Here is an 11083-nt window from a genome sequence, read left to right as displayed (position 1 = left end):
CGAGTAAGTTGTTGCAATACAAATTTCAAACCGTTCGCTGTATAAATTTGTGCTATATTTTTTCAGAAACTTCGTCAATTGGTTTCACTTGTTAAGTTGTTTAAAACGGCTTGGCTGCACGAGACTTCTATAAAACTGAACTGGAAGTTTTCAGCATTTTTTTTCGGTACCAATTCAATAGCTTTTTCACCCACGGCTGTGAAATACGACATCGGCCCATAATACATTATGGGTCTTCCAGTCATTCCAGGATGTATACAGCTACACTTGCGCTTTATCAAATCGAGATTGGAATACCTCGATTCCTAACATCCGTAACAGTGTCTTCAGCATGATGAAACATTAGACAGAAGTTTAAGCACCTCAACCGGACGTTAACGATAATGGTGCTAAAAATATAACAACAAGCTCAAGCGTAACGTTTACGAAATTACATTGAAAACAATCGAACTAAAATAAATCGTTCACCTACAAGTTTGAATGATTGTTAAAATAAAGTTTGAAAGAGATACGACTAATACTTTAATAGTTTTCTTACAGATGGCTAGTTTTTGTTCATTAGCAATATTGCATTTAGTTCTAACCAGTGTGTTTAGGAGTGAATTAGGGATGAATGACAAAGTTTTTTCACATTTGATTTATTAGGACTGCATAAACTTTACATCGGGAGATTCATCCGCAGTGCTTTTCGATTGCGTTTACCTTCATTAAATTTGCGCGTAGAAGCGATTTGCAGTTTTTGTTTGATTTTCACGTCGCGCAAAAAGCACTGTATCAATGTATTAAATATCTTGTCTATAAGTAATTCGAAACATTGGCGGCAAACAGACATTTCAAAGGAATCATATTTTATATATTCTTTTAAACGAGTTTTAACGTTTCTTCTATTTTGGTATAAGAATCGGGAAAATTTTTGCTTGAAAGCTGAAAAGGCTGTTAATCCAATTTCAAAAAGCGCATTACTTGGATATACGCTGACTTTTTTTAGTTTACAGAAGATGTAATTTCCATCGTCGATGTCTTCCACTTGGGCTTTAAGTTTTTTCAGGCATTTTCGGTGCTTCAATTTAGCAGCGGCTGCTCCAGTAATGTACACAAGGCCATTTAAATCCCGAGTTGTGTAAGACCCTGGACTAATACTTTTCAAATCAACAAACTTGTAAGTGAAATTAGTTGGAACGTCGGTGAACTGTGTGGGATCTTCAACGTGTAAGTCGTCATGATTTAGCAGTGGCATAGCATCATCTACTTCGCAGTTGGACCCGAGACACAACTTCTCGTTCGCAGATAATGCTGCCTGCCGGAAAGCTGATGCAAAATGATATGCGTTAGGCGCATCATTGCGACCACATCGACGTCGAATTTCAGAAAATAGGTTTTCGACGCAGTCCTGACATAAAAAATTCGTACATAAATGAGTGCAACCAAACTCAGTTTTTAACTTGTTGTATAACCAAGTTAAAGCAGAGATGTTGCCGATCAATCCATCTACGTAGTTTGGCCTTCTTTGCTTTGAAGTTAGCTTTTTTGAATCACCACGAGCCTAGATAAATGAAGTGTTTATAATATATTTAAATCTTTTATGTATGTTATGTTTAAATTATTTGCCTTTTTAATATTGAAGCAAGTGTTTTTTGTGAAGTACATGGATTCTAAGGTTTCTGTAGCCGCTGCTAAAAAATGCCAATGGCAGGAGTCTTCTACTAATGCTTCACGATATGGCTGGGAATCGCAAGATAATTCAAATTATTTTATTAAATACTAATTAATATACAAATACCTTAGCTTTACTGCCAAATGGCTTAGCATTAAAAATATCAAACAGCTGGTCATGAAATTCTGCATATTCTGCAGTATTTAGCGCAGATTTTGGCATATCGGATTCCTTTACGTAAAATTGTATGCCTTTCGCAACTGAGAGGCTTAGAGTACGAGTTGCTTGTGCCACGTTCATCGCTCTGAAGGGAGCATTGTAGATGCATTTATCAGACAGCTTCGGAACGAGCCGTGGCACTGCATCTCGATCTACGTTGAATAATTTCACAATATCATTAAATGAGCAAATTTTTTTTTTAAAAACCGCGTTGTGCTTCATTAGCATACTCTTTGCATTTTTTATTAAATGCGGTGTATCATACATTATCACGAGTTCAGCTCCATCGATGTTGACTACAGGGTTCGATCGTGTGGCGCCTGCTTCTTTAAACATTTTAACGTTTGTGGTACATTGGTCCATTGTCAGAACTAATGGATACATAGTACGAAGCCTAAGTTCATGGACAGTATCCTTTATCAATTGAAGCTGAATTTTACTTCCTAATGTATGATGAGCAAGAAAGTATCCTACAGCCTGAAATTTTTTATTTTGTTTGTTTATTAAATTAAATGTATTAATAAACAATATTTATTTTACCTGCTTGAATCGTTTACCATTTTTACCTAATGTTGTGGATGCTTCCCAGTGACTATCTGCCAACGTACTGATTCCAGCTATCATTATTACTACTGCCTCAGTCGCCAGTACCATAGGATCGTTTTTTTCAATTTTCTTCTTTTTGCCATGGCTTGGAAAACCAATGAACAAATCAGTCTTAGCGTTGTACATAAGCTCTGGTTTAATAGACATTCCATCAATTGAAATTGTAACAGCTTTTTCTTTTTTGGAAAACTTTTTTATCTTCATTGCCAATTGGTTTAGAATAGTTATATTAAGACCAGGTTCTAACGAAACATCTGAATTCCATCTTCCGATGCTCATCTTTGTGGGCAGACTCAATACATTTGATCGACGCAAATAACGGAAAGCAGATGGTCCATATAAATAGACTCTTCGTGCGAACTTTTTGGTTGCCTCGTTGTAACGACGTGCTTTGGGCTTTTTTGTGGAATTTAGTATACTGTTGAATAATACAGGATTTTTTTTCAGCGCTTGACCAAGTTGTACATCATGATTTTTTTCTTTCTTTAGTAGTTTGACCGTATGTTTCAAAGTAGCTATTTTAGTGTTCTTGTGCATTATAGATTTCATTCTCCAGTTATTTTTACGCACAGAATGTCGCAAAGAACGCTTTACGTTACATAGTTCATCCCGTAGCTCAAAATTACGTTGAAGTTGTGCATGGTACATAGCCTTGTAATCCACCATCGAATTGTTTTCATCTTCTAATCTATTAATATTGTTATTTTCATCGGCGCATTTTGTAATGTATTCGCTACTATTGTAGTTATTTGTATCATATGGAGGATCACTCTCGATTTGTGCTATTTCCTCTTTGATTTTCCGATTTGTATGCAACATGCAAACTGAGGTAGATTTTTTTTCAAGGTCGCAGTGAGGTGCAGTTCTTTCATCATAGTTAATCGAATATGAATTATCGTGCTCAAACTTTGGTATTTGGTCACCGACATTTACTACATCATTTAAGTCATCTCCTATATCAAGTACTTTCGGTTCCGGTAAATATGTTGCGTGTCCATTGAAGTCCCAAGTATTGTCTACTACTTCTAGCTTAAGCCAATTCGAATTAAATATCCTCGCCTGTGACTGCCCAATCGTTTCATCGAGCCTAAAATACAAAGGTATTGCTTAATGTGGTTTGTGAATTGATTGTCGATATTACCACTCTGTGTTATATTCAGAATCACTTTGGACGTGTTGGACCTCTAGGGCGATAGTTTGGTATTTATCCCAAATTTGTTCCTTAATGTTGTGGGAATCAGATTCTACATGGCCATCTGGCCTGAGCACTGATGCATCTTCTCCAGCTTCAGATACCTCCGAAAAATTCCCCTCGGTCGGCGTGTCCCACACATCGTCTATAGCTTCAAGTTTCAGCCAGTTGTTGTCATACTCTCCGGATCTTGATGGAACCGCTGTTTTTTTGAGTCTATAGAAGATAATAAAATGGTTAATTTTGTTTTCAAATTCGCTTTAATCAGTTCTTGTTACTGTTTTTTCAGGAGCGAAGGGTTTTCGTAGCACGTTGAAGCAAAGTGATCAGAGCAAACTTTTAATTTCCGAACAGATTCTATTCCTTCTTTTGCGAAAATTTCGGATAACTGTTCCGAATTGCAAAACTGTACCCAAATTGCACAACTATAAAATAATATTGTTTATTTTCCGTAGCTTATTTAGAAAGAGCATTTTACCTATTTTCATCGCGAGGGAAACCGTGAAAAACTTTATTTAGTTGTTTTGAATCGTTATTTTTACAGCAATAATATTCACATTTTCTTCCCATGATGAGCTTTCTATATACGATTTATAAACAAATTGAACAGGCGGAAAAAATCGTGATTCGCGTGTACGAAGCAAGAAGAAATTTTGCTGGCTGCTCGCACTTAGAAGAAAACTCGTTCAGAACTGTCAACGATGGCGTGATGGCAAAACCAAAAATATTTCCCTCTCTTTTTTTCACACATAAATCTATAAACAAATATCAGCAACTTCGTATTCGCGAATAAACGTCAAATATTTTATACTAGCAGCGCCACTAACGACGTTTTCGCGCGGCGATGGTTTTATGAATGCAGGTTTGAAATGAACGTTTTTCTTGGCGATGGAACGAACCTTCAGTGTTACGTCTGTTAGTCTGTGGGATAACTTTTGCTATTATTCTCACAAACAATTTTACAGTTTAGCATGGAATGTCGTGTGAGTGCAAGGAGGTTTCGAAATTTCTTTTAATGCGTACTTAAGGGATAGATGAGATAGACAATGAATTTCTCAATCGCTTTGCGCGGCGCGATAGCTGCACCAGATGGTGCTAGTGTTATTTGCAAAATGTAGCATTACCATTAGTACGACGTTTTTCTGAAAAATTTGTTCGAGGTGTTACGTCTGTTAGTCTGTGGTTATCCTTTCTCTTTTCTCCTCACACGAAAACCGTAATTCTCGACACGCTCGACCCTCACGTCGATTTCAGCAGGGATAGCAGAAGCTTGCATTTGTCAGCCAATTGAAGATTTTAGCAGTTCGTGACATCGTGGATCGTGCGCATAGATTCCAATGAAAAGCAATGGAAACTTTTGGGAAAATTCATTTTTATGGATTCGTGATAGCATTCTACAAAATATGTGGGTTTTTTCAGATCACGTCACGATAGAAGCAAAAATGTTTACGCTTGTCGCTTCAATTTTCAAAAAGCGCTTATTACTTCAAAATTTCTGGCAACACGAATTTTCAATTTGTAATGTATATAAACAAAAGTTTGACATGCTGGATGCTGGTGAATTTATTTCGATTTGCTTGCATTTTAGTTAAATTTATTAAAAGTGATAGTTGCTCGTAATACAAGTAATAGTACAGTCGAATAATCTTTTCTTGAAGTTTTCGCCAACTAAGTAAACCAAGGAATTGCCTTCCTTTAATCGCGAAAATATAAACAGCTTTTCGATCTGGAAAAAAACAGGTGCGATGGAACGAAAAGTAATTTTCGACTATTTATAGTCATTCAACTTTCCCACTCGTACGACAACCCTTACCTTTTGGTCCTGGAAAAACACGTTTTTTGCCGGCAGGTAAGGAGCGATACCGGCATTTGCGTGTTTTGCTAAATATTATGACCGATGAAACGCCGTGTTGGACCGCCGCTCGGCGTCTTGATGGCCTTGATAGCATCAGTGTATCCGGAATTGTCAAGGCGAGTAAGTTGTTGCAATACAAATTTCAAACCGTTCGCTGTATAAATTTGTGCTATATTTTTTCAGAAACTTCGTCAATTGGTTTCACTTGTTAAGTTGTTTAAAACGGCTTGGCTGCACGAGACTTCTATAAAACTGAACTGGAAGTTTTCAGCATTTTTTTTCGGTACCAATTCAATAGCTTTTTCACCCACGGCTGTGAAATACGACATCGGCCCATAATACATTATGGGTCTTCCAGTCATTCCAGGATGTATACAGCTACACTTGCGCTTTATCAAATCGAGATTGGAATACCTCGATTCCTAACATCCGTAACAGTGTCTTCAGCATGATGAAACATTAGACAGAAGTTTAAGCACCTCAACCGGACGTTAACGATAATGGTGCTAAAAATATAACAACAAGCTCAAGCGTAACGTTTACGAAATTACATTGAAAACAATCGAACTAAAATAAATCGTTCACCTACAAGTTTGAATGATTGTTAAAATAAAGTTTGAAAGAGATACGACTAATACTTTAATAGTTTTCTTACAGATGGCTAGTTTTTGTTCATTAGCAATATTGCATTTAGTTCTAACCAGTGTGTTTAGGAGTGAATTAGGGATGAATGACAAAGTTTTTTCACATTTGATTTATTAGGACTGCATAAACTTTACATCGGGAGATTCATCCGCAGTGCTTTTCGATTGCGTTTACCTTCATTAAATTTGCGCGTAGAAGCGATTTGCAGTTTTTGTTTGATTTTCACGTCGCGCAAAAAGCACTGTATCAATGTATTAAATATCTTGTCTATAAGTAATTCGAAACATTGGCGGCAAACAGACATTTCAAAGGAATCATATTTTATATATTCTTTTAAACGAGTTTTAACGTTTCTTCTATTTTGGTATAAGAATCGGGAAAATTTTTGCTTGAAAGCTGAAAAGGCTGTTAATCCAATTTCAAAAAGCGCATTACTTGGATATACGCTGACTTTTTTTAGTTTACAGAAGATGTAATTTCCATCGTCGATGTCTTCCACTTGGGCTTTAAGTTTTTTCAGGCATTTTCGGTGCTTCAATTTAGCAGCGGCTGCTCCAGTAATGTACACAAGGCCATTTAAATCCCGAGTTGTGTAAGACCCTGGACTAATACTTTTCAAATCAACAAACTTGTAAGTGAAATTAGTTGGAACGTCGGTGAACTGTGTGGGATCTTCAACGTGTAAGTCGTCATGATTTAGCAGTGGCATAGCATCATCTACTTCGCAGTTGGACCCGAGACACAACTTCTCGTTCGCAGATAATGCTGCCTGCCGGAAAGCTGATGCAAAATGATATGCGTTAGGCGCATCATTGCGACCACATCGACGTCGAATTTCAGAAAATAGGTTTTCGACGCAGTCCTGACATAAAAAATTCGTACATAAATGAGTGCAACCAAACTCAGTTTTTAACTTGTTGTATAACCAAGTTAAAGCAGAGATGTTGCCGATCAATCCATCTACGTAGTTTGGCCTTCTTTGCTTTGAAGTTAGCTTTTTTGAATCACCACGAGCCTAGATAAATGAAGTGTTTATAATATATTTAAATCTTTTATGTATGTTATGTTTAAATTATTTGCCTTTTTAATATTGAAGCAAGTGTTTTTTGTGAAGTACATGGATTCTAAGGTTTCTGTAGCCGCTGCTAAAAAATGCCAATGGCAGGAGTCTTCTACTAATGCTTCACGATATGGCTGGGAATCGCAAGATAATTCAAATTATTTTATTAAATACTAATTAATATACAAATACCTTAGCTTTACTGCCAAATGGCTTAGCATTAAAAATATCAAACAGCTGGTCATGAAATTCTGCATATTCTGCAGTATTTAGCGCAGATTTTGGCATATCGGATTCCTTTACGTAAAATTGTATGCCTTTCGCAACTGAGAGGCTTAGAGTACGAGTTGCTTGTGCCACGTTCATCGCTCTGAAGGGAGCATTGTAGATGCATTTATCAGACAGCTTCGGAACGAGCCGTGGCACTGCATCTCGATCTACGTTGAATAATTTCACAATATCATTAAATGAGCAAATTTTTTTTTTAAAAACCGCGTTGTGCTTCATTAGCATACTCTTTGCATTTTTTATTAAATGCGGTGTATCATACATTATCACGAGTTCAGCTCCATCGATGTTGACTACAGGGTTCGATCGTGTGGCGCCTGCTTCTTTAAACATTTTAACGTTTGTGGTACATTGGTCCATTGTCAGAACTAATGGATACATAGTACGAAGCCTAAGTTCATGGACAGTATCCTTTATCAATTGAAGCTGAATTTTACTTCCTAATGTATGATGAGCAAGAAAGTATCCTACAGCCTGAAATTTTTTATTTTGTTTGTTTATTAAATTAAATGTATTAATAAACAATATTTATTTTACCTGCTTGAATCGTTTACCATTTTTACCTAATGTTGTGGATGCTTCCCAGTGACTATCTGCCAACGTACTGATTCCAGCTATCATTATTACTACTGCCTCAGTCGCCAGTACCATAGGATCGTTTTTTTCAATTTTCTTCTTTTTGCCATGGCTTGGAAAACCAATGAACAAATCAGTCTTAGCGTTGTACATAAGCTCTGGTTTAATAGACATTCCATCAATTGAAATTGTAACAGCTTTTTCTTTTTTGGAAAACTTTTTTATCTTCATTGCCAATTGGTTTAGAATAGTTATATTAAGACCAGGTTCTAACGAAACATCTGAATTCCATCTTCCGATGCTCATCTTTGTGGGCAGACTCAATACATTTGATCGACGCAAATAACGGAAAGCAGATGGTCCATATAAATAGACTCTTCGTGCGAACTTTTTGGTTGCCTCGTTGTAACGACGTGCTTTGGGCTTTTTTGTGGAATTTAGTATACTGTTGAATAATACAGGATTTTTTTTCAGCGCTTGACCAAGTTGTACATCATGATTTTTTTCTTTCTTTAGTAGTTTGACCGTATGTTTCAAAGTAGCTATTTTAGTGTTCTTGTGCATTATAGATTTCATTCTCCAGTTATTTTTACGCACAGAATGTCGCAAAGAACGCTTTACGTTACATAGTTCATCCCGTAGCTCAAAATTACGTTGAAGTTGTGCATGGTACATAGCCTTGTAATCCACCATCGAATTGTTTTCATCTTCTAATCTATTAATATTGTTATTTTCATCGGCGCATTTTGTAATGTATTCGCTACTATTGTAGTTATTTGTATCATATGGAGGATCACTCTCGATTTGTGCTATTTCCTCTTTGATTTTCCGATTTGTATGCAACATGCAAACTGAGGTAGATTTTTTTTCAAGGTCGCAGTGAGGTGCAGTTCTTTCATCATAGTTAATCGAATATGAATTATCGTGCTCAAACTTTGGTATTTGGTCACCGACATTTACTACATCATTTAAGTCATCTCCTATATCAAGTACTTTCGGTTCCGGTAAATATGTTGCGTGTCCATTGAAGTCCCAAGTATTGTCTACTACTTCTAGCTTAAGCCAATTCGAATTAAATATCCTCGCCTGTGACTGCCCAATCGTTTCATCGAGCCTAAAATACAAAGGTATTGCTTAATGTGGTTTGTGAATTGATTGTCGATATTACCACTCTGTGTTATATTCAGAATCACTTTGGACGTGTTGGACCTCTAGGGCGATAGTTTGGTATTTATCCCAAATTTGTTCCTTAATGTTGTGGGAATCAGATTCTACATGGCCATCTGGCCTGAGCACTGATGCATCTTCTCCAGCTTCAGATACCTCCGAAAAATTCCCCTCGGTCGGCGTGTCCCACACATCGTCTATAGCTTCAAGTTTCAGCCAGTTGTTGTCATACTCTCCGGATCTTGATGGAACCGCTGTTTTTTTGAGTCTATAGAAGATAATAAAATGGTTAATTTTGTTTTCAAATTCGCTTTAATCAGTTCTTGTTACTGTTTTTTCAGGAGCGAAGGGTTTTCGTAGCACGTTGAAGCAAAGTGATCAGAGCAAACTTTTAATTTCCGAACAGATTCTATTCCTTCTTTTGCGAAAATTTCGGATAACTGTTCCGAATTGCAAAACTGTACCCAAATTGCACAACTATAAAATAATATTGTTTATTTTCCGTAGCTTATTTAGAAAGAGCATTTTACCTATTTTCATCGCGAGGGAAACCGTGAAAAACTTTATTTAGTTGTTTTGAATCGTTATTTTTACAGCAATAATATTCACATTTTCTTCCCATGATGAGCTTTCTATATACGATTTATAAACAAATTGAACAGGCGGAAAAAATCGTGATTCGCGTGTACGAAGCAAGAAGAAATTTTGCTGGCTGCTCGCACTTAGAAGAAAACTCGTTCAGAACTGTCAACGATGGCGTGATGGCAAAACCAAAAATATTTCCCTCTCTTTTTTTCACACATAAATCTATAAACAAATATCAGCAACTTCGTATTCGCGAATAAACGTCAAATATTTTATACTAGCAGCGCCACTAACGACGTTTTCGCGCGGCGATGGTTTTATGAATGCAGGTTTGAAATGAACGTTTTTCTTGGCGATGGAACGAACCTTCAGTGTTACGTCTGTTAGTCTGTGGTTGCGCTTTGGGAGAATTACCTACCTTTTATTTTCTTTTTATGTGATGGCATACATGTATATAGAAATATTTCTTGCATATTATCCGTATGCATATGCCCTATAGATTCGTGTTGATGTTTATTCAATCGGCGGTGCAGGATTTTGCGTAAGACAAAAAGAGAGGGAAGCATTTTTTCTGTTATCACGCGTACGTTCGCAAGGAGATTTCCTGCAAGTGTGAGCAGTGTTCAAAATCTCTTTTGATGCCGGTAACCGCAATAAAGCCTGCTTAGAGCATCTAATCAGCTTTCCATAGTGCTTCAAGTAAATATTTATTCAGCATTGAGAATGCCATTTTAAAGCTGCTATGCTTTGACAATGCTGAATTATATCTGGCAGCATGTAACTTGCAAATATAGAGCAGCTTTCAAGCTTAATTCAGTGCTTAGCGGTTACCTGGGTTGTATTTATATTTGTATATATTGTGCTTCCCGAGAAAATATTTCGTTTTTCAGCTTCATATAGTTGTGCGCAAAGGTAAATCATGTATTATTGACAGTGTAAGCACGTGTAAGTTTTCTATGTTTATGCTCTTCCCAAGCAACCAAAAGTTCGAATATTACTTGACACGCGAACTCGAAAGTTCATAATTAGTTCAGATTCAGTTCCGTGGAACTTTCACGCTGATTAGTAGTGTATATCAAGTATATGTGGAACTAAATGCTTTAAGAAGTGCTGCGAGTACTTCATAGATACTTCAAAGCTATTAGGATGCTACATGAAGTTCTGAAGTAACTTTAGTTGCTAACAAGTTCTGCGTGTTGCTTTTTTGTTTATATTTCTGGTGATCAAACCAGCAGA

This window comes from Sabethes cyaneus, chromosome 1 (assembly GCF_943734655.1).
Source record: "Sabethes cyaneus chromosome 1, idSabCyanKW18_F2, whole genome shotgun sequence".
NCBI classification, from domain to species: Eukaryota; Metazoa; Arthropoda; class Insecta; order Diptera; family Culicidae; genus Sabethes; species Sabethes cyaneus.
Note: the sequence above shows the minus strand (reverse complement) of the source record.